This window comes from Macaca mulatta, chromosome 3 (genome assembly GCF_049350105.2).
Source record: "Macaca mulatta isolate MMU2019108-1 chromosome 3, T2T-MMU8v2.0, whole genome shotgun sequence".
NCBI lineage: Eukaryota > Metazoa > Chordata > Mammalia > Primates > Cercopithecidae > Macaca > Macaca mulatta.
The window spans coordinates 86,314,423-86,341,942 of NC_133408.1; the positions used below are offsets into that span (position 1 = coordinate 86,314,423).

The 27,520-nt window shown below is 44.9% G+C and overlaps 1 protein-coding gene and 1 pseudogene across 4 annotated transcripts in view; one reads left to right on the plus strand and one right to left on the minus strand.

Annotated features, from left to right (window-relative positions):
• GLI3 (GLI family zinc finger 3) overlaps positions 1-27,520 on the plus strand; it is a 278,995-nt gene that overhangs the window by 119,629 nt on the left and 131,846 nt on the right. The gene's annotated exons all lie outside the window — the stretch shown is intronic.
• LOC114676929 (non-histone chromosomal protein HMG-17 pseudogene) lies at positions 9,169-9,580 on the minus strand (annotated as a pseudogene).

Here is a 27,520-nt window from a genome sequence, read left to right on the forward strand (position 1 = left end):
TTCTCTCTCTTAAGTGATTGAAGTTTGAATACCTGAGGCACAGAACAATCTTGTTTTCTGTTCCAGCAGTTATCACTTCTGGCCAATTTGTGATTATACATACAGACCTCATGGTTCTTCTCTAATAAAAATCATAGAAAATCTGATTTTATGTGATCAGGAGGTGAGGCTTTTACAACTGGAAAAGCTGTGTAAAAGCCAGGACTTTTCCTATAAAATATATATAATATATAACATATATATATATGTGTGTGTATATATATATATAAGCATGCTATCTGATTTCCTGGTCTGGCTTAATTTTATCAAGTAGCGTTTTTCATTTTAATATTCCTCTAGGGTCTCTAATTCATTTGTCTTCATGTCATAGACATTGGGAGGTAACATGGTAGCATGTTCTCTGTTTTAAAGATACAGGTGCAGAAGCATGGGAGGTACTGGCCCTCAAGCCAAGGGGAGAGGGGATCGGCTGCCATCTCTGCTGCCAGTCTCAGAAAACCTTCCACCTGTGGCTACTTGGTACCTTTTAATTTTATGATCTGGGGCTTATTAATTACCAACACTGAACTTAAGATAACCAGAGTTGCTGTGCTGAGGAACAGAGAAGCACACACTAGTTTCTGTTACTGCTCTCTGATTTTATTCTGATTGTCATTTTAAAACAATAGCAGCTGGTATTCAATGGGTGCCTACTGCTTAGGTGGGTGCACTGCTGATGGAGGAAGAGAAAATGGGGACGTGAGGATCCTGCAGTTCTAAGAAGAGCAAACATGCAAACTGGAAGCTGTCGCTCCCCAGCTTGGGTCACACATCCAGATTCTTAAGGGACATCAGATGGAAGGAAAAGTAGGCAAAGACCAGTGTGGAAGAGAGGGCAGGAGCTTGGGAATTCTACATGGAGATAATGTTGTCAGGCATATATTTAAGCAGGTGGCAATTAACATTTGTTGACTAAAATAACATACATTGGTATTTCATTTCTGTTATTTGCTATTTTGGGGGCGGGCACAATAGCTACCGCTTACCTTCACTGAACCAAACTTTTGCCCATTTGCCTTCTAGACCAGCATTTATCAAAGTGTGGTCCCAGGACACGCAGCATCTGCATCCCCAGGGAACTTATTAGAAATGGTACTTCTTGTGTGCCTCCTCTGTCTTACTGAATCAGAAACTCTCGGGCTGAGACCCAGCAATCTGTGTTAACGAGCTCTTTAGGCAAAGCTGATGCAGCTAAAGTTTGAGACCATTGTGTTAAGGAGTATTAGGTAGAACAATTTGGGTCTGTCATTAAAAGGGGGACACTGAGGCAGGTGGGGAGCTGTGATCCAAGTTGAAGAGGGAAGGAGAGTCATCTGTCTGGTTTCTTCTGACCTTTACTCATTGGCAAATTAAAACCCAAAGTAGCTGATGGCACAGGAATTTAGATGCAGCAGCCAGTGAACATAATATCTATTTTTGGTGGTAGTTTGTTTAAGTCACTCTCTTATTAAGCTGTAACTTTCTCAGCCTGTTATTTATTATTATTATTATTATTATTAATTTTTTTTTTTATTGAGACGGAATCTCACTGTCACCCAGGCTGGAGTGCAATGGCATGATCTCGGCTGACTGCAACCTCCGCCTCCTGGGTTCAAGTAATTCTTTTGCCTCAGCCTCCCAAGTAGCTGGGATTACAAGTGTGCACCACCATGCCCAGCTAATTTTTGTATTTTTAGTAGAGACGGGGTTTCACCATGGTGGCCAGGTTGGTCTCGAACTCCTGACCTCGTGATCCGTCTGCCTCCGCCTCCCAAAGTGCTGGAATTACAGGCGTGAGCCACCACACCCGGCCTGAGCCTGTTATTTTATATCCCGTGAACATGTGCCTATTTATCACTCAGTTTTGCAGGCTGCAATCCAAGAATAATAACAGCAGTTCTGTAGGAGAAAATGGTAATTGTTGGTCCCCAAATAATGGATTCATGGAAACTTAAGAAAGTAGAAAAAAGGTTAAGCTTTGCAAGATTAAATCAGAACAGCAGATCTAGAGCCATGTTCATGCACCAATTCCAACTTAAGTAAGAGGCAGTAGCCATTCAGAGTATATGTCTAATTTCAGCTTCTTCCTTATATTCCTTGAAATGCTGTTTTGGCCCCTTAATTTAAAGAAATGAAGAGAGCCAAGCACTTTATTCCCCTCTACAAGACATCAAGGAGAGGGGGTAATAAACAGTACCTTGCCGATGTATTTTAATAAATACTGGTTTACTGCATCCCACAACGAAAAGCAAATACATGCAATTACTTGCAAATTTCTTCAGTGTTTGTACTTATAAATCTCTGCCTAAACCTTCCCAGCTGGGAGTTCAGTTAGTCTTTCTGCTGTGGAACCAGGGCTTTGTTCTCCTGTTCAGCCTCGGCACAAGCTGGAATAATTCAGAAACGTATTAGAGAGATTGCTGCTCCCAAAAGGCATAAGGAAATAACCTTCACTCCCGGCCTTAGGGAAATCAGCCCAATCAGAGTTCGGGCAGATTTCTCGATTAAACAAAGAACTAACTGTGCACAAATTGCACCTTAACAATTTGTAAGGTGTCCACCTTAGAAATGTCTTGCAGATGGAAAGCTGATATTTTTTAATCAGGGCAGTGGGGCTGCTAAAGTCAAAATGTCGCCAGCATTTTCCTACCACTCCACACAATTAGCATCCCCCTCCAAATTAAATTTAAAGTTGCATCCATAAGCAGCCCTCAGCCTCGAGACCCATGGCACTGGGTTGTCAAATACAGATGGAAACCACTTCCTCTGTAAATGCGAGGGTCCAGGGCTTGTGTGCGTGTGTCTGTGAGTTTGTGTGGATGACTCAATTCATCTGGAACACATCCCCGGGAGCTTTGTGCTGTCAAGTTTTATTTCAGCAAACTTCACATTGGGAACCAAAAAGGGGGTAGAAAGTTATTGCACTTAATGTTGTTGCAACTTTCCATGCTCCTAGTCAAATTATTCAGAAATCAAAGTCAGGCCCCTTTGTCACTGTGGAATGTTGTTTAGAATGGACCTTTTATAGGAGGGATTTAGTAGATTTCTGCTGATTGCTAAGAGATGCTCCTGCCAAACCGTCACCCTTATGGCATTTTTAGAAAAGTGACTGTATTTTTCTATAGGAAATCTGGGGATATTTTAAGTTGTGTCAGTTCTCTATCTGTTCTGCTTGAGGTACTTTTGCTCTTTAATGCAGGGAAGGGACCCAGCTGATATAACTAGCAGGTACTCCCAAGCCTTACTGCCCCGAGGGTAAGAACCTCCCGAACCCCAGCACTTACTTTAGGAAGAGAGTGTACATAATGGTCGGTCTTGGTCACATCATTCTGGCCTGAATTTGACAGCTTTACATTCTTAGTGTAGCAGGACAATTAAGGGTGCTGGCAAGGATGGTTTGGGATGGTTAAGAGCGAAAAGAGGCCGGGCGCGGTGGCTCACGCCTGTAATCCCAGCACTTTGGGAGGCCGAGGCGGGCGGATCACAAGGTCAGGAGATTGAGACCATGGTGAAACCCCGTCTCTACTAAAAATAGAAAAAATTAGCCGGGCACAGTGGCGGGCGCCTGTAGTCCCAGCTAATCGGGAGGCTGAGGCCGGAGAATGGCGTGAACCCGGGAGTCGGAGCTTGCAGTGAGCCGAGATTGTGCCACTGCACTCTAGCCTGGGCGACAGAGCAAGACTCCGTCTCAAAAAAAAAAAAAAAAAAAAAAAAAAAAAAAGAGCGAAAAGAAACTATAGCCCCCTGGGCCCCCAGAAACTCTGTGATTCCCCATGTGAATCAAAAACCAGTCTAAGAAAAACACTGAAAATTCCTTTCCCCACATGTTCTTTTTGGTTTTCTTGCTTTGCTTACATGGAAATGTAGACATAGGACATATTCATTGACAAGATCCTTTTTTCTAATAGAAGTCGGAATGAAAGAATACAGCATGGGAGTCAGAGGCCTCGGCTTCCCTTGTTGGTGTTCTGTGTCCTGTCCCTCCTTCCCTTGGCTGAGCCTTGTCACTTGTAGGTGAGGGAAGCTCCTACCAGCCCTGCCTGCCTCCTATAGCCCTGCCTGCCCCAAGGCCATGAGAGGCTTATATGAGAGAGTGGTTGAAGGAGCCTTGCTGAACTGTGAAAGGGTCACACAAATGGTGTTCTTCTTCCCTTCGGAGTTTTGGGTTTCAGGATGCTGAGTTTGTCGTTTCTATTTCAAAACAGCGATCTGGTGGGTTTTTGACCCATAGCTATCCTATGTACATTAGGAACTCTTAAACAGTGGTGGCAGCCTGTCATTCTGTGCTTAATGTGTCAAATGAGCAAGTGAAGCTGGTGAGAACTTAAACTTGGAAATCAGAAGACCACTGGGCCCCCTGGGTGCAGCTGAAGTGGTGTAGTGTCAAGATTCAGGGGTCTCTAGCTGGTGTGCATTAGACTTGGTGTGATTCGAAGGCCCGTTTTGAGTCATGACCCTGCCACTTTCTAGCTCTTCATTTTCTCTAAACTTTATGTCCGTCACCTGAAAATTGAGAATAAGTGTATTGTCTTCTCAGACCTGCTGTGAAGAATTCAATGAGAAAGGAAATAAAAACTGCATAGTCCAGAGTTAGGACTCTGAACTCAACCCTGCCATCAATGGAAACTATTTGGGACCTAACATACACATTAAGAAACTAAAAAATAATGGAAAGGTGAAAAAGCCCTTGATTATATTTCATTAAGATGATTAAGCTTTAAATGGGACTAGAATATTTGCAAATCTGAGGTTGGTATTTTGAGCCTCCATTAAAAAAAAAGTCCCTGTATGAAAGGCAAATTCATCTTATCTTTTCCTCTGTTACGTGTTTGACAGGGCCTTCAGACAGCTCTGGCCCATCAAGAATATTCTGATAACTGCACTTGTAGTGTTAGATAATGAACTTTACCGTCAGAGTGGACATTTAATTAACTATGGTGTCGTCCTTCCATGGAGACAGTGGCAGCTACTCAAGGGCCAGCATCTCCCTGACCACGGAATCTGCAGTGGTATGTGGGGCGGGAAAGCCCCGAGCTGGGTTTTTTTTCAAAATGGCATTTAAATGTACACCAGATCGACATTTATCATTTTAATCTAAACTCTACCGTAAATGAACATGTGTGGCCTCTGAGACCATACACTTTGCTAGAAGGAGGTTCATGTGACCTGGCAGCTCCTGCCTGAAACATCATTTGTTCCATTCCCCAGCAAAAGCAGGCATCTAACAAGTCAAAACTATTTTCAGTAACGAGTCCTGGTCTCTTTTAAAGCTGGAGTTCCCAATGTCTTTTCTTCTGCACCCATTTCATTGACTCAGAATCGCACCCATCAGAGAGAAAAGCTTCCCCATTAGGAATGCTCAGTTGTTGGTCATTTTTCTTAAAACTAAGTCATGGCAATGAGTGTTTAAGTGACTTGTCATTCTCAAAACTGTTCCTAAAAGGCATCTGGTCCTTGGTACTGCAACATGTAAAACTACCTGTCAGACAGGTGACAGCCTTATAAATAGAGGACTGGAGCCATATAAGGGTGCACCTAGGTGGTGCTAATGAAAACATTGCTCAGAAAGGCATCCATGAACCCAGAGCCCTGGCCTTTTTGCTGGTATCATTTCCTTCTCTTTCCCCTGCTGCTTGCTTTTCTTCTCTCTCTTCCCTCCGTCCTTCTGACCAATCCATTGAGTGAAATCTCAGCATCGCATATTCCTTGGCAGAGTAATTTTTGAATGCCAACACCAAAAATTTGAATTAGTTTAAAGAACTGGGACTTCCACAAAATAGGGAATTCTGGTGTAAGTTGAACATTTACCTATAATTTAAAGTGTGCACCAGCATGTTGTAGCCTTGGGCCTGTCCCTGGAGGAAAGACACTGTTTAGTTCACAAATGATATCTGTGTATGGCTGAACATTGGTAAAGGGAGAACGTAGATAACTTTGCAGACTTCTGAGAATTGCCCTAAGTAGCTGAGAGGGAAGGAACTTGAAAAGGACACCCTTGGTCTTATGAGACCACGGACTTAACCTCTTACTAAATTATGAGCATGTTAGAAGTGGTGGAACTTCAGCTGTCTGTGTTTATGGATTCTATTAGTGTTTTGATGTATTTTGTGTTAATATTCCTGAAAACATACAGCAAGATGACCTCTGTAACTGAGGCGAACCTAATATGATTTGGAGAATGCTTTGGCCAAGTCCTGTAACTGATGCTGTGCTCTCCCGCATCAGAGGTGATCTGTCTGGCAAGTTTTAAGTTGTTCATATAATAAAAACAAATGGATAGATTTTATGAATGCATTGAAAACAGATCCCCATATATTTAGAAAGGGGATGGAAAGCTTTAATTCTTTTATTTTATTTTTTTCTTTTTGCAGATCTAAAACTTGGACCTGATCCTCTAGGTATGAATGAAGCTTTTCAGTTTATTTAGTTTATTCACCCAGATTCAAAGGGCCCGAATTTCTTAGGATAAGTGTTGTTTATGGGTTGAGCATCCTGCTTCTCCCCTCTATTTCCTGGGTGAATTTTACCCAGCACCCACATTTCATCGCATGAATTAAACCACATCAGCTCGTGTGCTGCTGTTCAAACTCCAAAGGTTTTTAACTGAGCGCTTAAATAGGGGAGCTGTACCTGAAGGCGGGTCCCATGAAACTGCTCTTCTCCGCGTTTGAATTTGAATTTTTCATACATGTGACATGTTTGGGACCTGGTAGCTTCTGTCAAGACAGGTCTTGCAGAAATGTATGCCTCTTGAAAAGGGTTTGTTGGTATTTCCACGCTGTTGCTTGGAAAGGGTTTCTGTGCCGGTCTTGGTGCTGCCCAGGCTGCTCTGTGAGCTCATGATGCCCTCCCTGTTCATTTGAGGTACTTTCTTCCTTAGGACTTTTGAGGGAAAACCCAAGACAGCCCACAACAATCTCTATTTTGGTCTTATTTTTAATATAGCCGTGGGTAGTATGACAGTTGTTAGCACTTGCCACCAACCCCAAATTATATAATGTGCCATGAAAATAAAAATCTCTATGCCAACTCCTTCCCACTCTCAGAGGGGATAAGAAATCACGGAGAGCATAAAACTGACTCTGCATACCTGTGACCACCTTAAAATAACCTCACTCTCAAAAGAAATTTTGTTTCTCTTTCCCAAGCAACTAACTGCCCCGCTGTGTCCCTGCTGTGTGCAGGTTTGGCCCTTTGGGAGGCAAAAACGCTTACTTGTAGGGAACTGGGTGTAGGACCTTGGTGTTACGGGGAACTTAATAGCAGCCCAGGGGCCTGACAGAGTTAATGTAGCATCCACGTCACCTGAACTATCAGGAGCTTGGTGGAAGAGATGAATTACACTGGCTTCCATTCAGAGAAATGAAAATCTAGGGTAATTTGAAGTTTCCCAAAATGTAGGAAAATGGGCTGGGCACGGTGGCTCACACCTGTAATACCAGCATTTGGGGAGGCCGAGGTGGGCGGGTCACTTGAGGTCAGGAGTTCGAGACCAGCCTGGCCAATATGGTGAAACCCTGTCTCTACTCAAAATACAAAAACTAGCCGAACATGGTGGCGAGGCGCCTGTAGTCCCAGCTACTCGGGAGGCTGAGGCAGGAGAGTGGCTTGAACCTGGGACGTGGAAGTTGCAGTGAACCGAGATCGTGCCACTGCGCTCCAGCTTGGGAGACAGAGCGAGACTCCATCTCAAAAAAAAAAAAAAGCAGGAAAATTATTTGGGGCCAACACAGGAAAAGGGTTTATATTTTTGTCTCCTACCCCCTTTTTCCCCTTTCTCTCTTCTTATTTCTTCATTATTGCAAATGCTCTGTTATTTTTAAAAGTATGCCTTTCCCGGCCTGGTGCGGTGGCTCAAGCCTGTAATCTCAACATTTTGGGAGACTGAGGCAGGCGGATTGCCTGAGGTCAGGAGTTTGAGACCATCCTGGCTAACATGGTGAAACCCCTCTCTACTAAAAATACAAAAATTAGCCGAGCATGGTGGTACATGCCTGTAGTCCCAGTTACTCAGGAGGCTGAGGCAGGAGAATCACTTGAACCTGGGAGACGGAGGTTGCAGTGAGCTGAGATCGTGCCACTGCACTCCAGCCTGGGTGACACAGCAAGATTCCGTCTCAGTAAAAAAACAAAACAAAAAACTCTCTCCCTGACCTACACACACATACACGCCTACAGCAGTAGATTTCTGGAAGGGTTAATACAGGTGTGTTCTGGCAAAGGACCACGTGACCTTAGGGTTCTTGGGACTTCATAGCACATGCGGATGTGTCACTTAGCAGTGACTGAAAGACACGTTTCTTTTTCCTAAGCCTCTTTACCCTAATAACCAATTGAATCCTTCACACACACCTGCTATTAAGAAAGCACTTCCATATTTTTTTTTTTCCCAAGCCAAACTGTACCTAGCTTTATTAAAGATACTTTCCGTAAGCAATCACAGTATTTCAGGCAGGACATGGGCAGACAGTTGTTAACAGTATACAACAACTTTCAAACTCCCTTCTTTGGACTACCAATAATCAGAAAGCCACGATAAAAGCCAATAAGTCTTCATCTGATGCTCTGAACAGGGGAAGTTTAGAGTTGACATTTTGCACTTAGCATGTTGTTTTAACAACTTTTCACAAGCTGACCCTGACTTTCAGGAAGTGGAATGAAAATGGCAGAATTTATCTGAAGATCCACAATCTAGAAACGGAACCTCTGCTCTTTGAGGGGTGCCATGTCAGTGCCATCACTGGAAAGTCCAGATTGTGTGACATACTGGTAACCAGTGGCTGGGGATCATGTCCCAACAGATGTCTGGCTTTAAGGGAGTTAAGCCTATGCTGAAAGGTGGAAAGGGAGAAGAGGACATAAAAACAATTTGTCTTTCCCTCCCACAAGGTTTTTATGCCAAGGTGGACGTGTGTGTCAAGGTCAGGGAATCCCTTCTCCTGGGAGCCCAGAGGAAGTCTCTCCGAACTAGAAGGGAAAGGGAAAGGTGTTTTCCCCACCTCTGTGCAGCTTCAGAGACATTCTATTAGGGACATATGTCCTGTCCTCCAAAAACAATGAAGAGTTCTGTGTGCTAACAACATAGCTTAAAAAAAAATAAAACAAAATTCTGCATTTTTATAAAACTTGATAAAAAACGGTATTTCAAACTGTACAGTCGTCAGAAGTACACAGTTAACAAAAATGCAGACACTTCATTTGGCATCTCCAGCACCTTCAGCTTTCTGGGCCTGGTCTTTATTGGCAACTCCATTTTCTGTAGGGTTATTCCCCTCCTTACGAGCATCAGCTTTTCCCTTTTTCCCTTTGGGTACCTTCTCAGGGGCCTTTTTAGGCTTGGGCTCTGGCTTTGGAGGAGCAGGTTTAGCAGACAACCTCACGGATCTTCTCTGTGGTTCTTCCTTCACCTTGGCTTTATCTCCTTTAGCATCCCCTTCAGCCTTTCTCTTGGGCATGGTGGCAGCAACAGTGGCAGGTCATAGGCGCTGGGCATAGGATGCGGTGGCGTGCAGGTTTTGGTCGGTCCGGGGGTCGTTCTCGCCTCTTCTTCTTCACACTGCTCCACACTTCTGTATTTCTTACTCACCAGAGATGCAGACATCATATGGTCATCCCTGGCATTCCTTGGGCTTTATTTATTTATTTTTGAGACAGCGTCTCACTCTGTCGCCCAGGCTGGAGTGCAGTGGTATGATCTCGACTCACTGCAGCCTCCACCTTTCAGGTTCAAGCAATTCTCCTTCCTCAGCCTCCTGAGTGAGTAGCTGGGATTACAGGCTCCTGCCACCACGCTTGGCTAATTTTTGTATTTTTAGTAGAGATGGGGTTTCACTATGTTGGCCAGGCTGGTCTTGAACTCCTGACCTCAGGTGATCCGCCTGCCTCAGCCTTCCAAAGTGCTGGGATTACAAATGTGAGCCACTGCACCCGGCCCTATTTATTATTATTATTTTTAACTGAATGTCTCTTCTCTCTTGGCCAGGCTGGGATGCATGATCTCTTGTGGGCACAGTCTCCTGGTGCCCAGATATGCACCTCTACAGTGATGGTAGCAGTACCTTCTTCATAGGGAGAACACGTTTCTAGCCCATAGATTCTTCTGACATTCACTAAATGTCAGGCATCCTTATAGTTATTAGTTGAAAGAATGTTGGTTGGGATTAGAAGTATAGTTAATTAAAAAAATTTAATGTTAATTATTATGGGTACATAATAGGTATATATATTTATGAAGTACAAGTGATGTTTTGCTACAGGCGTACAATATGTAATAATCACATCAGGGTAATTGAGGTATCCATCTCAAGTATTTGTCATTTCTTTGTGTTAAGAACATTCTGATTCCACCCTTTTCGTTATTTAAAATATATAATAAGTTATTGTTCACTTTAATCACCCTGTTTTGCTATCAAATACTAGATCTTATTCATTCTATCTAACTGTGTTTTTGCTCCCATAACCACAGAACTGTATTCTGTGGTCAAATAACCAAATAAAGCTAAGTAGGTCACCGAACAGTTGAGCCCAAATCTTGTTCCTCGACAACTGAAGATACTTGGCTGGCTTCCTGCTTATAATAACAGTGGGTACAGTCTTCTGGGGCCCAGATATGCACAGTGGGGCATAATGCATTTGCAGAAAAAGGGTTGGTTTCCAGAAAGAGTCCATGATATTATCATAGATGGCAGATGAAATTCCTGTCACGCAGTGAATAGTGGCGTAAAATCTCCCCTGTCATTGTTTGTGGGAGTCTTCAGCATCCGGCACATTTTTTTGTCCTTCACAAGCTCTGTGTCTGTCTTTATTGGTTCCATTTTCTTTTATTCCTTTTCTCGGGCTCCTGTTTCCTGGATGTCCAGGGCTTTACACCCTGGAGCTAAGTGCTAGGGTGGCCACTTTCTGGATCTTGCTTTAACGTTCCCCATACGGGTGCACCGCCCACAATGGGTCATCTAGTGTTTTTCAGCTTACCCGCAATGCTCATGATCATGTCACAGACTGTGCAAAGTTAAGCCATCCCACCTGGTCTCTGTGCTCCTTTTCCTGGACTAAAGAGAGCGAGCGGAGGAAAGAGCAGAGCTGGGTGAGCTAGCTGGTAGAAAAGGTGCTTAGCTTCAGGGAAGCGTAGGTGCTCTAGAACTTTATTTCCCGTTGCTGTGTCTCATGCACCTGATATTAGCTATTCGAAACATTTTCTACCTTCCTCAGGACTGCTCTCTTGCCTTTGGCCCATCGCCTCCGTTCTATTCTTGGTGTCCTGTTCATGTCTGGACTATGCTAATGGCCTTCAGACTTTCTGTTCTCCAGTCTGTCCTTCACGCTGCTGCCTTGTTAATCTTCTTGAAATGCTCCCAAGATTACCTTCCTGCTCAGACCATAGCTCCTCATCGACAACACCATCCAGACGTCTTGATAGGACCCCTTGAGCTACCCTGCAACTTGGCACCTATGAGAACTCTCTCACACTGCTGAACTTGCCTCACCTGAGCAGATCTTGTGCTGTGGTTCGCTGGTACCCACATCTGGTCCCAGCACTCTGCATGTATGCCTTGCCCCTTGTTTTCGGCCTCAGTCCAGTCTCACTCCTGGCAGGAGACTTTCTGGCAAAACAGTGTGGATAACGGTTGATAGACTATGCAAGTTGTTATTTACTTATTATTTATTTCAGCCAACCCTGTAGTAAGTCCTTAATAATCTTTAATACTGCTTTTCCTACTATGGTGATAATTATAGAAGAAGACTGAGACTTGCAGAAGATGAATAACCTTCCAGAGTTTGCGTCTCTAGTGGTAGAGTTGAGATTCAAATTTGAGTTTGACTGGTTTCCAAAGCTCACGCTGTTCTGGACTTGTGTCGTTCCCAAGCCACCACAGGCTCATTTGCCACCCACCAGACCTGGGAGCCATTTTGCACTGGGTGTCTACTGTCCTCGGGGCAAACAATCACTGAATAAGTTGATGTTGCTTTTCAGGAACCCATTTACTAAAAGAAACAAAATGTGTCAGTTCCATTATTTATTCATTTAATTGCAAATCCCTCCTTTTCTCTCTGTCATTTAAAGTTAGTATATGCTCTACCTTAATTAAAAATAATATTTTGGAAACAGCTTAAAAACAGCTTAAGATAATTGCAACACTGTGGCATTCACAAAACCAAGTGTTGGCTTCCCGTGTTTTGTAGATGCTGTGCAGGGTATGTGTTTTTGACCTCTGTTCTGAATTACCTGGTTTATTATGGCTTTCTCTTCACACCATGTCTTGTCCTTTCTTGGACTTAACATGGTTTTAAAGTAGGTGATTTTGTGGAAATAACGAATGCCCACTTCCCTCGCCTGTGCTGCTGACACTGCCACTTGAATGCCTAGCATGATGCACACACATAATAGATATCCAACCAATCGGTAGCTGTTGAAGTTTGAATGAATGAATGAATGAAGGAAAATATGAATGAATGGAGATGCACCTTTATTTGGGTATCCTATGCTGGATTTTTAGAAAAGTTGGTTATGAAAGGAATTTTTAAAGTTGAATTCTACTATAAAACTGAAAATTAATTTATTCGTATGGAGATAGTAACAGTAAACTTTGGAAACACTTGAAGAAAGGAATAAGACAGAGGTTGGTTCCTCTGTCTTTTTGTTACATAGACTTTTTTGTGAGATTCTTCCACTTACTACCCCATTTTTCCTTGGCAATATCTGTGGCTGCCTTCAGGCATCAGTCATGATTCTTGCTGTTATAATAAAACAAAGCCTTATATAAGAAAGATATGCATATTCCTGACATTTAATTCCTCTCACAGAAAAATAATGCTTGATTTTCTATATATATATATGTATATATGTATCCAAAAGAGGTATAGCCAGCATCTTGTAGCAAAGTAATCTGTAACTTACTGTTTTCTTGGTCAGTGTTCCTTCCTGTCAGGCAAAGTTAAAATCTTTTGCAAGTGGAAAAGCCGATGTTCATAACTACTGCTGATTGTACCCATTTTAGAGCAGGCTGTTTCCCTCCGCCAGGAAGATGTCCAATTCCAGGGTATGGAATTTGTCTGTCTTTGTCAGTAGGCATCTCTTCATATGATTTGTTGATTCTTCATTGTTCTGAAACCTCTTGTCCCAGAGGTTAGCTTCAGTTCCAGGAGACAAGGTTTTCCGAATAAAGTCCGCTTCTGCCCTGCTGTGTTTCATTCGTTATTTTCACTGTCAGCTCCGAATGCTCACCTGGAAAATGCCAGTGCCCCGCTGGTTTTTCTGTAGTCCTCTCACTTTCTAATTGTGTGGCTTCAAGTACAGGACATTACGCTTTCATTCATTACAGTTTCTAGGCCGCTTTCCTCCCAGGGCTTTCTGGTGCATATCAGCCAAAACATCAGCAATATCTTATTACAGCCCATGGGGTTTGTGTGGTCCTTAAATTTCCTGAGGTGCCAGACTTCCAGGAATTCTACTTTCCAAAACATGGGGTTGCCTCTCAGTGAAAGCAAAGTCTGTCTTGATCCAGCTCTTGGCTGCCCTGTAGTGACTGTGATGAACCGCAGATTTGTTCATGGATGCTGGCAGTTAACTTGGTTTTGTAGGAGGAGTTGGATTAAATAAAGGCAAGGTGCCTTTATTTAGCTGGGGAAACAAAAGATTGTAGGGGGCCATGGTTAATTGTCTACTGATACTTAAAGAGCTATCGCATAGAAAAGCAATTACTCTTAATGTAGGTGGCGTCAGAGTGCAGCGCTAAGACGAATTGATAGGCTGGGCAAAAGTTAGAGGGAGGCCAGTGTGGCGGGGTGGGGGGAGGGACAGGATTTCTTGTGCACAGAGCAATGTGAAAGCAGGGTGATGGCTTCAGACTTCCAGTTCTCAGAGACAGGGTGGGGGTGGGTGTTTCAGTTTAGGCTGGATGACTGCTGGTGGAGGGTGGAATGGGGACTTCATGCAAAGGATTCTTGCAAGGGATGGTTGCAATAGATAAGTAGATCATTTTAAAGATGGCTTCCAGCTCTGAAATCCCACAGTTTTATTATGCTGAGGTAAAGCATTTTAGGGCAGTTTCACTCTTTCCCTTTCCCTTTCTTTTTCTTTCTGTAATTGTGGAATCTAATTGTGTGTGCAGTTCATGCTAAAGAAGTCTTAATCATGTATTATTTCCTATCCTCTTACTTTGAAACGGTCAGACTTCTAGTTTAGTTGTGTTTGGACACTGTAGAGGGAGGCAGGGTGTCTGTGTACAGTTGTGCTGGCTGTTTACTGCACAAAGGACTGAAATAAGGGGCTAAACTGGAACACATACTCTGCTCACCAGGCTACCCAGAAGAAGAGTCTATCTTTCCAGTTTGCAGAAAGACACCGTCAGCTCACCAAGCTGAGTGCGGGAGGGGCTGGGTCTCCCCAGAAGAGGCATAGTTTTCTAATCTGTTAGATTAGATGATTCTAGTCTAATCTGAAGATGCTGGTCATGACTCTAGAGGGAGGCATAACATATCATTTTTAGTTTATCAGGATTGACAAAGTTAAGTCTAGACACATCTGTGAATTCCTTGGTGGGCTGTACAAACACAGTGCTAACTATTGCTACTAACGGTGCGAAGTTCCATTAAGCATCCACATATTTCTGCCGACTCACCAAATATTCAGGTCCTTGGAAGCATCTGGAGGATTTGCTCAAGTTTTCACTTTTAATTTGGATATTTGGCATTGTGTGCACACAACTATGTGCATTCTCCTTCTAGCCCAGGAGATGCCTTTTGACTCTTCCATTCACCCTCAATCCTCAGGGGCAATCAATTTGGTTGAAAAGCAGTTGAGGATTTATGAATGTGAGGCACATAAAACCCCTGTGGGCTCCCAGACTTACATTAAACAAACTTGTGAGTGTGCCAGTGAAGAGGAAAAAGTTTAAATAATCCAGCACACCACTGGCAAGGTTGGTTATTTTTTAAAACAACAACAACAGTAAACAAAATGGAAACAAAACAGCTCGCATTGCTGATACCAGGTAGCAGTTCTTTGAGCAGGGGTGAAGAGATGCAAAGGTTGCTGTGCATTTGTGAAATGTCCCCAGAGACAGATTTCTTAAGCCTCTCTCCACCCTCCAGCCTTGTCACTGTTCCTCCCTCCTCTGGAATGTGGCAGAAATACTCCCAACCCATCCATTCACAAAAACCCTGGAAGACAGCCACTTTCCCTCCACTTTTCTCATCTGCCAGCTCCTGCTCTGTTCTCTGGCCCCTCTGCATCCCCTGCCCTCAGTGCCATTCTCAGGCAGCAAGAGCAGAACTCTCGCTGTCCCCTGCCTTTGGTGTCAGCCCTGTGACTGTTGTTCTGCGACCTGTTTCCTACGCCCAAATACTGTCAGTCGCCTGAGTTTAATACACTGTGTGCTTCTGTGCGAGTTCATGAGTTGGTGCCGTTTCTTTTTAGCTACCCTGATGCTTCTGTGTTTCTGTGTTTTGTTTGTTTGTTTTCCCTTTGAGACAGGGTCACTGTGGCCCAGGCTGGAATGCAGTGGTGTGGTCTCCGCTCACGCAGCCCTGCCCTCCCGGGCTCAAGGGATCCTCCCACCTCAGCCTCCTGAGTAGCTGGGACTACAAACTTGCACTTTCACACCTGGATAATTTTGTTTGTTTGTTTGTTTGCAGCAGAGACGGAGTCTTGCTGTGTTGCCCAGGCTGGTCTCAAATTCCCAGGCTCAAGCAGTTCGCCGGCCTCGGCCTCCCAAAATGCTAGGATTACAGGCATGAGCCACCACACCTGACACACTTTTGTGTTTCATTTCTCTGTTTGGAAATCTTCACAGTCTTTAATTACTACAAATCAGTAGTTCCCACATTTTTGGCAGTAAGACATGGAAAAACAATCTGCACTCCCCCCGACAAAAAAAAACCCAAAATACTGTGGGGCAGATGCCCACATAGGGATACCAGATGTTTGTCCAAATATGGGCATGGCGGGGCTGGGATAAGTTGGGACACTGGAAAACAGCAAACAATTCCCAGAGCATTCTCTCCTGTCATTATCAGTTCATAACACAAAGGCTGTTTTCACACCACGAAGTAGGAAGAACAGATTATTGAGCACAGGACATTCTTTTAAAACGAGTAACTTTAGTGTATGAAATATTCATCACTTCAGTCCTTCTTGTTCTCATTTTGTGTCTATTTATTCGACATAATTATAGATTTCCAATCACTAGGTAGAGGCCGCTGCTGCAAATGATTCTAAAAGAAGGAGCTCTTCTGTCCAGCAGCAAAACAAATACAGAGCCCACCAGGGAGGCCCATCTTACCTGGGCAGGAAGCTACCAGATGCCTTGGCCAGGAGCCTATCCTTGCTCATGTAGCCATAAGACTTGTTGTGACTAGGGTTCCTGTTGCAGCTGGAGGGACACAGAGATTTAGGAGCACCTTGCAGCCTAGATTTCTGCAGGAGCAAGTGGGGTGGGCATTGGACCCTGAGGCCTTACGCTGGGGACCACACAGTTCTGAGGCCCAGGTGCTGAGAGGGTGTCTGTGAGCATGCTCAGCCTCTGGGCTGTGCTCTCAGAGGATGTGCAGATATCAGACATTTACAGTGAGCAGCATGGAAACTGCAGGCTGCATGAGGATGCCTGTTGGACGGTGAGGACAGGCTGCCCAATGACGGAACATGCTGGAACAGCTGGGGAGATGGAGTTCAGAAAACACATGCTTCTTCCTGCTTGCCCGGCTGCTCCACCCCTGCCTCTTTTGGCTTTTATACTTTCCAGCCTACTTGGCCAAAAACCAAATGCAAAAAGGGTGAGAGAAACCTTTAGGGGCTAAAAGGAAGGTTCAACATTGAGGTATGTACTGAGAAATTTGATTTCCTGGTGGGGTGTCTGGGCCCCTTGGATGAGCGGATGTACATCGGGCGTGACCTCACACCCCGCTCATTAAAATGAGTCTTATGTGAATGCAGACGTGGAGGTGCTCATTTATGAGAGACAGAGCTGCCTCTTTGCTTGAGGAAAATTGATTTCCATTCAACAGATGTGTATGGAGAGCTGGCTCCCCTGAGGCTAGCGCTGGACACACGCAGTCTATTAAGGCCCAGGCTTAAGTGGGAGGATTCACACCTTGCAGATTCTGCTGTTTGCTTGATGAAGTGGAACTAAAGAATGCTGTTTTTAAATTCAGATGTACATTTCCTGAAAAGATTTTCTATCATCTGTAATTAACTTAAGCACATATTATCTTCTTTTTAAATCTTTCCCTGATTTTCTTTCTCCTTTCCCACTGTGTCATCCTATCTCCCCATCTCTCATTTTCCTCTTCCTTTCTCTTCTTGCTTTTCTCTCTATGCCAGTGCATTTTCTTTTTCATGGAGTTTTGCTTTTATTTAGAGTGATTTTTATAAATATTTGAAACTAAATTTATGCTTCTCAGAAACAAGATTCTTTCTGAAAACATACTTTGGGTGATAAAGATGTAATCTGCTTCCAAATCTTTCCAAATCTGGGTATAAATTACGAAACAGAAAAACAAGAAACAACCATTTAGTACCTGATTATCAGTCCACATCAAGCTGAGTTCAGTGTGCCTTCCTGAATTTGCCCACTTGAATTCAGTGGCAGGCACATGTCAGACCAGGAGTTAGAAACACACGGCTTCAGGACTGGCCATGAAGGACCCAGGGCAGATTATGTATTCTGTTTAAACCCCAGTTTCCTCTCCTGTAAAATGAAGACAATTTCACAGTGTTTCTTTGGATAAATTCAGATAATAATTATCAAAGTTCCCGGCAATATCACAGTCTTAATCTGTTCAGGCTGCTGTAACAAAATACCATAAATGGTGTGGCTTATGAACAACAGAAATTTATTTCTCACAGTTCTGGAGACTGAGAAGTCTCAGATCAAGGTGCCAGCAGATTTGTTGTCTGATGAGGACCTGTCTTCTGGTTCATAGATGGCCTTCGTCTCACTGTGTCCTCACGTGGTGGAACGGCCAGTAAGTTCTCTGGGGACTCTTTATAAGGAACCCCATTCATGAGGGCTCCACCCTTATGATCACCTCCAGATGCCATACTGCCAAATACCATTACATGGGGGTTAGAGTTCAATATGTGAATTTTAGAAGAATGCATTCAGTCTATAGCAATGTTGTAACTTTAAATATTTCCCTGAATCAATCCATCTTTAAACCTTTTTAAGGCAGGAGTTTGAATCTCAGAAATGTGTGTTTATTAAATGATGATTTCATAATCTCACACCCATTACACATAGTAATCTCAAGAGTGGTTCATTGATTGAGTAAATATTTGGAAATGCCTACTTTAAGCCAGATTCCTTGCTGTGTTTATGGGATTCAAAGATTAGTAAGACATTTTTCCCGCCCCGCCTGTTTACCCACTGTGGAGATGGGAAGTGCTGGAGCGGATGTGTGAACAAGGCTGGAGGGTGCAGATGTCAGGGCGTCTTCACAGGAGAAGGGGGCATTTTGGTTGGATACTGAAGGATGTTGGGTACGCAGTATGTCTAGGTAGGTTTTATGTGATGCATTATCTTCTTTTCTGACAGCATCTTTGATTTAGGCTAATGTTGACTTTTGGAGAAGTTAAGTTCAGGATTTTACTGAAGATTGTAGGTTCTTAACTAGTGATCTAACTGTCAGGCACCATCTTATTATTCAATGCTTTCATCCTCTTCAAGTGGAGACCATAAGTATGCTCATATACTTGTTGTACAGGGCACCAAAGAAAACACATCGTCCTCACAGATACAGTGAACAGTCAAGGAAAGACGCACAGTGAGTACTAGAAAGTCAGCCGGCCCCTCACGTGATACACACAGACCTAACATCATCATCGGTGCCATCATTACTATTGTTCTCACTTCTTTTATTAACTCTGTTATTATTTATGGTTCATGGTAATGCATTATCAGATTGTAGCACTTTTATTTCTACCTTTTACTCTTTCTCTGAGCCTCTTCACATGCCAATCTACATCTGAAGCTTGAGAGACAGATTTAGGGCCCCATCCTGACTCATGATCTTGGGTAATCTTGGGTTCTCTTGGATAGATGATTTAATCTCTTTCTGCCTCAGTGTTCGCAGCTGAGAAATGAGGATTCAGATATCTACATCACTGGAATGTGAAAAGGACTGGATGAGGTCATGTGTGCATAGCACTTGGCCAAAGTACAATAGCTGGAAAAACTGTTGCAGAGAGGTTCCCTAAGTATCTTGGGGAATCAATTGTCTTGGTTCCCCAATTATAGTGAGCTGCTTTCAGAACTTGAATCAAAGTCACAGTCTTTTGCTTCCTAGTCCTGCTTTTTTTTTTTTTAATAAGATACATGTGATCTTTGAATCATATCACTGTATAAATTGGAGACTGAATGAAAAGTTCAGCTATTTATGGCACTGTCGGGGGTTTAAGGCCATGTGTACAAGTTTTTGATACTCCTGCCCTCAGGAGGTGCGACTTACTTCCTCTTCCCTTAACGACTTACTTCCAGTGAAGTGATGGGATGGCACTTCTAAAATTAGGTTATAAAAGGACTGTGCCTCAGGTGGCTCTCTTGCCCTCCCTCTTGAATCCCTCAGTCTGGGGTCGACAGTGGCCATGCCATGAGGACACTCAGCTGGTGGAGAGGCTGTATGGGGAGGAGCCACGCCTGGAAACACACCCTTCCCCAGTCAGGCCTTGAGGTGACTGCAGCCTCCTGGGAGATCCTCAGCCAGAGCCACCCAGTTAAACAGATTCCAGATTCTCTACCCTCCAAAAGCACGAGTTAGTACATGTTCACTATTTTCACTGGCTAGGTGGAAGGTAATTGTGACTAACTCAGCATCTATCTGCAGCATGGAGTTCAAAGCCTCTTAAGTTTTGAGTTTGCTGTATGTTATAATACACCACAATTAGGCATTTCTGCACCAGTGTGACTGGCAAACTGAGATGGCACCCCCATATCCTTGAATTCAGGGGATTGTTAAAGACAAAAGTTTCAAATGCCCCTGCTTGACTTATGGACAAGCCGGAGCAGGATTGCTGTTCACTTGTAGTTCAGCTCACCATGCCTGAGCCTTAGATAATTTACGTCTTAGAGCAGAAACATTTAGAATAATAAATATTCTAATCCTCAGCATGGGAAGAGATTTGGTGTAACTTGCCTGATGAGGCACTGAAGCCCCCAGGAGGTTAAGTGCACACCCAGCCTGTACAGCTGCTCGGTGACTGGGCTGTTGAGGTTTTCCTCCTGCATCAGCCAGGGCTATTGGGTTACATGCAACAGAAACTGATTCCAACCCTTGCACCAACAGGAATTGCTGGGATGACATCGGACACTTAGAATTGTCGGAAAATCTCCAGAAGCAGGTGCTGTAGAGGCACAGGAAGCAGGCGTGAGAGTCTACCCGGGGGAATGAGTTCTAACTGCTTCTCCTTCCCCTGACTCAGGCTCAGGACTCAGGCTCTCAGCAGAGGCCATCTGCTATCAGAGCCAGGTACCCTGCCTGTCTTGGGCAGTGAGGCTCATGGATTTTTTTAAAAATTGAGACAGGGTCTTGCTTTGTTGCCCAGGCTGGAATGCAGTGGTGCCAACATGGCTCACTGCAGCCTCCACCTCCCGGGCTCAAGCAATCCTCCTGCCTCAGCCTCATGAGTAGCTGTAACTGCAGGCGTATGCCACCATACCTCGCTAATTAAAAAAAATTGTAGAGACCAGGTCTTGACATGTTGTCCAGGGTGGTCTCGAACTCTTGGACTCAAGCAGTTCTCCCAGCTTAGCCTCCCAAAGTGCTGGGATTACAGGCGGGAGCCACCGCGCCAGTCTTGGATTTTTGATTTATCATCCCAACACCTAAATACAGTAGGAGAGAAGTTAACTCTGAAAAGGAAATCAGAATTCTGTGGGAAGAAGGAATAGATGCTTCACAGCCAAAAAATGACTATGGGCATACTGCACATGCTTTCCTCTTCTCAGCTCTTCTGAGGGTTGTTAGGTTCTTTGTTTCTTGTCAATATTTACTGCTACTCCTACTCACAGGAGAAGAGAATGTAGCCTCTTCAAAAGTCACTGGTGTAGGATGGCCTTCCTACAACAAAATTGTAAGGAAACCCAGGTATGTATGTTTGCTAACACTGCCAGAACAAGGCACCACAGACTGGGGGCTCAAAGCAACAGAAGTTTATTATCTGTCAGTTCTGGAAGTTGAAAGTCCAAAATCAAGGTGTTGGTAGGGCTGTCCTCCCCTGAAATCTTAGGGGAGGATCCTTGCCTCTTCCAGCCTCTGGAAGCCCCAGGCAATTCTTGCCTCATGACAGCATCACTCTCTGCCTCTCTTCCATGGTGGTGTGTCTGTGTATAAACCCCCTCTTCTTTTTTTTTTTTTTTTTTGGAAAGAGAGTCTTGCTGTGTCACCCAGGCTGGAGTGCAGTGATGCAATCTCAGCTCACTGAAACCTTCGCCTCCTGGCTTCAAGTGATCCTGGCACCTCAGCCTCCCAAGTAGGTGGGACTACAGATGTGCACCACCACACCTGGCTTTTTTTTTTTTTAATGTTTGTAGAGACAGAGTTTTACCATGATGTGCAGATTAGTCTCAAACTCCTGAGCTCAAGTGATCTGCCTATCTTGGCCTCCCGAAGTGCTGGGATTACTGGTGTGAGCCACCATGCCCAGCCACAGATTCCCTCTTATAAAGACACTAGCAGTGTTGATTTAGGGCCCATCCTAATGACCTCATCTAACCTGATTACTTCTGCAAAGACCCTAATTCCAAATATGGCCACATTTACACATACCAGATGTGAGGGCTTCAACGTATCTTTTAAGGGGACACAGGTTAACCCGCTGCACCAGGCAGTTGTGGCTTCCTGCTTCCACAGCATGGAAGGTGGCCATATGCCGCTGGACTCTCACAGTCACCGTCCCTTTGTCTGTGCTTTGGCTGCACCGGGAAGCTCCCACGTCTTTGTTTTCAGCTCTGTGAGAAAACACTGGGGTTGGGAGTGGGAGACACTGGTGTTGATTGACTTGGCATGTTAACTACCCACTTACTATGAGAAAGCTGCCTATGTTTAGACTTGATGAGGATGACACAGACTTTATAAACACATCATCCGATGAGCAGTTCTTCATTACAAAGACATGTTGATGCTGGTTGCAGAGAGAGTGGATTGGCACTAACGTGCCCATGATTCTCATGGAGAGAAAATACTTTGGCATGCGCATGCTGTCACAGAGGCTTCTAGAATGTCAGACTGTTTTGAAAGTATGTTTTGTCTTATATTTAAAGTATCATGGCCAGATGCAGTGGCTCATGCCTGTAATCCCAGCACTTTGGGAGGCCAGTGTGGGAGGATCACTTGAGGCCAGAAGTACGGGACCAGCCTGGACAACATAGCAAGACCCTGTCTCTACAAATAATTATTTTTAATTAGTGAGGTGTAGTGAGGGCCTGTCATCCCATCTACTCAGGAGAATCACTTGAGTTCAGGAGGTGGCAGCTGCAGTGAGCTGTGATTGCACCACTGCACTCCAGCCTGGGCAACAGAGCGAGACCCTGTCTCTAAAAATAACTAACTAAACATCTCTAAAAATAAATAAATATAATATGTTCATTGCACAAAAATTTGAAGTTACAGAAAAAACAAATCTAGTAAATAACAAATATGTTCACTGTTAACTAAAATAACCTGTTAAGTATGCTCTATTCCAATTATTTCATGTATTTATTGAATGAGTCATTGGTTGGTTGGTGGATTGCTTTTCAATTATAAAAACAATGTGTGTGGGAGATGGTGTTGAATTCAAAGGAAGTAATCACTCAAAGTGAGCATTATTGGGAGAATGTGAAACCTTGGTTTGCCTTTGTATTTCCTAACCCAAAGTTTTGGCCTTTAGCTGATCAAACACGTCAAGTTACTATCAATGTAGCAACTGATTGCTCTGAAAATGGCGTGTCCAAGGATCCCTATGTGGATAGTGGGGAAGAGGGCGGAGCGTGAAGTCCCTGGGCAGAACTCGCTCAGTCTTGGTAAACTGTACTCCTTGAAATCACCACCCTCTCCTTGGCACGGGGGAGCAGGCAGGGGATAGAGCCACTCTCAGGGCAGATGTGTGCCTGGATGAATGGTGACAGCTCTTCCTTTTGGATGTCCCACTGTTAAAGTCCCAGGATCACCCACAGGGGGGCCCTCTTCTATCCACCCAAGCTTATGTATTTCAGCCTCAAAACACTTTGCGAGAATAAATAGGAATTGAGTTGTGATATTTGCGACCCATCATCTCTGTAACCAAGCAGGATAAAGACAATTCTATATTGGGCCCATTTTATTTCGGATTTCTCTTGGGGTAGCTGAACAATCTGACCCATTGGGGAATAAGGGACATTTATAATTGGGGTTAAAAACCTTGCTAGAAATGAGGTATCATGGTAGTCCCAAATGATAGGGTGGAAGATAGCCTAAATTGACACAGCACTTTCCAGCTTGTAAAGCACATTTATAAACACGATCTTATTTTGGTTTGGATTCCTAAAATGACCAGTGGGTGGATATGGCAGGTTTTACACCTGAGAAAATGGATGTTCAGCGATATGAAGTGGTGTGTACAAGGTTGTCCTGGGGAACTGTCTCAGAGCCCACTGCCGTACATCGAACAGGAGCCCCATGAAGCAGAAACACATGACCTCCCTGATCCTATAGGTGAGGAGATTGGGACTCAGAAACTTCAAGAGGGAAGGCTCCTGAGGTATTCTTTTGGAAATGACTGACATGGGGCTAAGATGTAGAGCATCTTTTTCCGTTAGTGTGAATCACTTTTTAGTACATTACACAGAGACAGGGAGATGGGAATAAAAACAAACTTTTCTATGGTCTAAGAATGAGGATTTGTTCAGCGCGTGATGAGGAGGGCACGTGCAAGTACATCCACATTGATTCCTGCCTTCCCACGGCCACTGAGCACTCTTCTTCACGTTTCGTTCTCTCTGTGGTTGCACGTGCAGGCTGTGGAAACTATGTCTGCTTTAGGGACTCAAGGCAGTGGCTTTAGGTCCTCATTCTTCCATTTTTCAGCTGTGAGTCATTGGGCTTATTGCTTAACCTCTCTGAGCATAATCTCCTGATCCGCAAAGAGGAGATAATATCATATGCTTCCTGGGATTGTCATGGGATTTGAATAAGGCCAGTAAGTTCGCAGAAATGGGCTAGGCACACAGGAAGCAGCTGGTAGATGATTTTCCCTCCCTGGCATGTCTGGTATAGAACATATACCCTGACATCTGTCCACTAGGGGTGTTGTAAGAAGGACATGGCCTGAGCAGAACTGAGGCCTTTACTCGAAGGTTGTCATGGAGAGGAACGTAGGCTTATAAAGCCAAGTTCTGCAGAATTACACCTTTACTCACTTCAGGATAGAGAAAATGGCATGATAATTTTTAAAAAGTTATTTTTTCTTCTTTCAAAGGACAAAAGCTTGAGAGAGACATTTTGTTAAATTTTAGATCAGTAAATGCTGTTTGCCAAGTAATCTAAGAGAGGGGATCCTGGCCATTTCCTTGGACACAAGACCCCCCGCTGGGTCCCATGCTCCTGGCGGGCTGCTGGTGTCCACGGGAGGTGCGCTCCCGGAGTAGGCCCCAGGCATCACCTGCGTCTCCCTCCAGCAACGTACCCTGTGCTTAACCAGAGCCTGGGCCAGGGCCTGTGAGGCTGAGACTGTCTGGGGTCTGATGCCTGCTGCTTCCTGTCTCACATCTCCCGCCCCCTGCCCCTCCATCTTCCAGGGGGAGTGACTGTCTCTAATAGGGTGGCTGTGACAGATGCTGTGGGAATTCTGAGTTTGGGATAATGAGCTGTCATATGTCATTTCACTTAAACACAATAATACAAATATTTTGATCAAACATTTTCTCCAGCTGTTGAGCGAAAGCAATAAAAGCAGCAGGGAGTGCCAGTGAATTCTCTGTTTCTGAAACGCTTTACCCTTTAAAAGCTGTTGCCTGTTAACTCTTTCTGTCTCTGTCTGTCTCCTGTCCCTCTCCTTTTCCTGGCCCCTCTGATTTCTCACTGCATGCCTAGTCTTGGGCTATAAATAAAGAGACTGAATTCAGGGACGTGAAGAGGGTGAAATTGAACACAGCTTTTTATTAAACATCCCTGAGGCTGGCCGCAGAGCAACTGCAGCTGCTGCGAACTTGTAAAACCTGGCTTGGCCTGGCCACTGCAGCCCAGCCTCCAAGTGTTTCCCCAACCCTCACAACCACATCCAACTTTTAGGCAACAGTCTTTTGAGATAACCTATCTTTGGTGGCACCAGGCCTTTGGAGCTCCCTGGCTGGAGTCTGGTTTCATGGCTGATTTCCATGGCACAGTTCTCTGGGCCCTTGCTGCTTACTCTCCATGCTCTGACCTGGCTTCTAGACTCTCTTCCTTCCCCCTCTCCAGGCAGAGAGGGGTGTGGCTGCTTAAGGCAGGCAAAGTGGAGGGTCAGGAGTCTGAAGGGACCCTGGACACCACTCTTGGAGGATCCTAGCAGTTCTCCTTGCCAGTGGGCATCAAAGGTGTGACCGCTTTGAATGCATCCTTCAGGCTGAAACTGCCAAGAGGAATGCCCTGTACCCTGCTCCCCTTTTAAACCATGGCCTGTCACTCAGCAATGCTACCAAGTTTGAAGTTTCTCCTGTGAGCCTGCTGTTTAGGGGTGAGACCAAATCAGGTGCTTTACTTGACACTGGACACTCTTTAAAGCCAGCCCCTTCCTGTACTCTCCCATCCCTCTCCTTTATTTCTGGAGAAGCGAGGTTGAGCTAACCTGCGTCCTATTCTGGACTCTAGGGACCCTGACTCCATCGGTACTCTCCTCTCTCACTTTATTCTTCCTCCACCTCAGTGGCTCCAGTGCCTTCCACCCATAAACAGCGTCAAAACACCCACACAGCGCTCCTGGCCTTGCGTCTTCTCTAGCTGCTGCCCTGTCTTCTCTGTTTGCAGCCGAACATCCCGGAGTGCACCACAATGTTCACCCTGGCTTCTCCACCCGTCAGCTCCCTGCAGTGCACACACCCTGGCTCCGGAAGCTGTGCATCTTGCCTGAAACTGCCTCCTCCCTCTGGCCCCTCGGATGCCCCTGACGGGTGGTTGTCCTGTGTCTCTTCTATTTCCTCCTTGCACAACTCTGCTTCCTCCCCTCATCCCTTAACTGCCAGCCTCCCTCCACGTTTCCTCTTCCTGTACCTTCCCCGGAGATTTCACTCACTCTGATGTCACCATCCACCCCTGTGATCGCTTCTCCCACCTCCATCTCTAGGCTAGACTTGGCTCTCAAATTCCAGATTTACCTCCCTCCAGACATCTACCAGGAGCCTGGCTGTGGTGGATACCTCAAACCCCATCCGTCTCAGGCTGAATCCATGCTTTCTCCTCCCTCCTCTTGTGTCCTCTCCTGCTTCCTTCTCTGTTGCTGCCTTGGTCCCAGGACCATCATTAATACTCACCTGGGCCAGAACCTTAGAGTCAGCCCACCTTCCATCTTTCTCTTCTCACCCATCTCCTGTATCCTTTCCTTCTACTTCACCCAGAGCCCCTCCTCCACCCCATTCATCTCCATTCCCACTACCCTGCCTTGGTTTTTTGAGTCTTTACATCTCTTGCTCTCCACCTTAATTTCATTCCCCTCCAACTCATTCTCCATGTTACTACCAAAGTAATACTTCCAAAAGGCGTGTTTGATCATTCCAGTCTCCTGCTGAGCCTTCCTTGCTCTCTGGCATGGTATAAGAGCCCTGCACAGGCCTGGCCTCATCTTCTTGCACGCTTCACTGGTTCCTGGAGGGTCTCCAGCAGCAGCAGCCTCATCTGGGAGCTTACTAGGAATGCAAATTCTCAGGCCCCACCCCAGGCCTACTGAGTCAGAAAAACTGCTGGGGTGGAGCCTAGCAGTCTTCATTGTAACAAGCTCTGCAGGAACTTGGAGGCAAGGTCAAGTTGGAGGACCGATGCTGGAAAGCAACACTGAGCTGCTTAGGAGTCACCAGGCACACCCTTGCCCCTGAGCAGGCTGTGCCTGTCTGTGATGTCTTTTCTCCACACCCCTGGTCACCTTTCTGAGCAAGGCTTTTTCTCAAGGAGAGGAGGTTCCTCTGGCCCTCATACTTCCCCTACCTAGTCCTCTGCCCACTGCTCCCTCATGTGCTATCTTTGGACCTGGGATGCTTTTGAGCTGTTGTGCTTGTGGTGGCTTTGTGACTCCTCAGTCTACATACTTTCCTACCCTCTGGGGCTCCTTGGAGCAACCTGCTTGTTAGGCTCTTGGAATCCGTGGGGCCTGGGACCTGGCAGTGCTGCTTAGGTCTGCAGAGTGAATTTTTTTTTTTTTTTTTTTTACAATTTATTTGTGTATTTATTTTGACATAGAGTCTTACTTTGTCACCCAGGCTGAAGCTGCAGTGGCTCAATCTTGGCTCACCGCAAAGTCTGCCTCCTGGGTTCAAGCAATTCTCTTGCCTCAGCCTCCTGGGTAGGTGGGATTACAGGTGCCCAC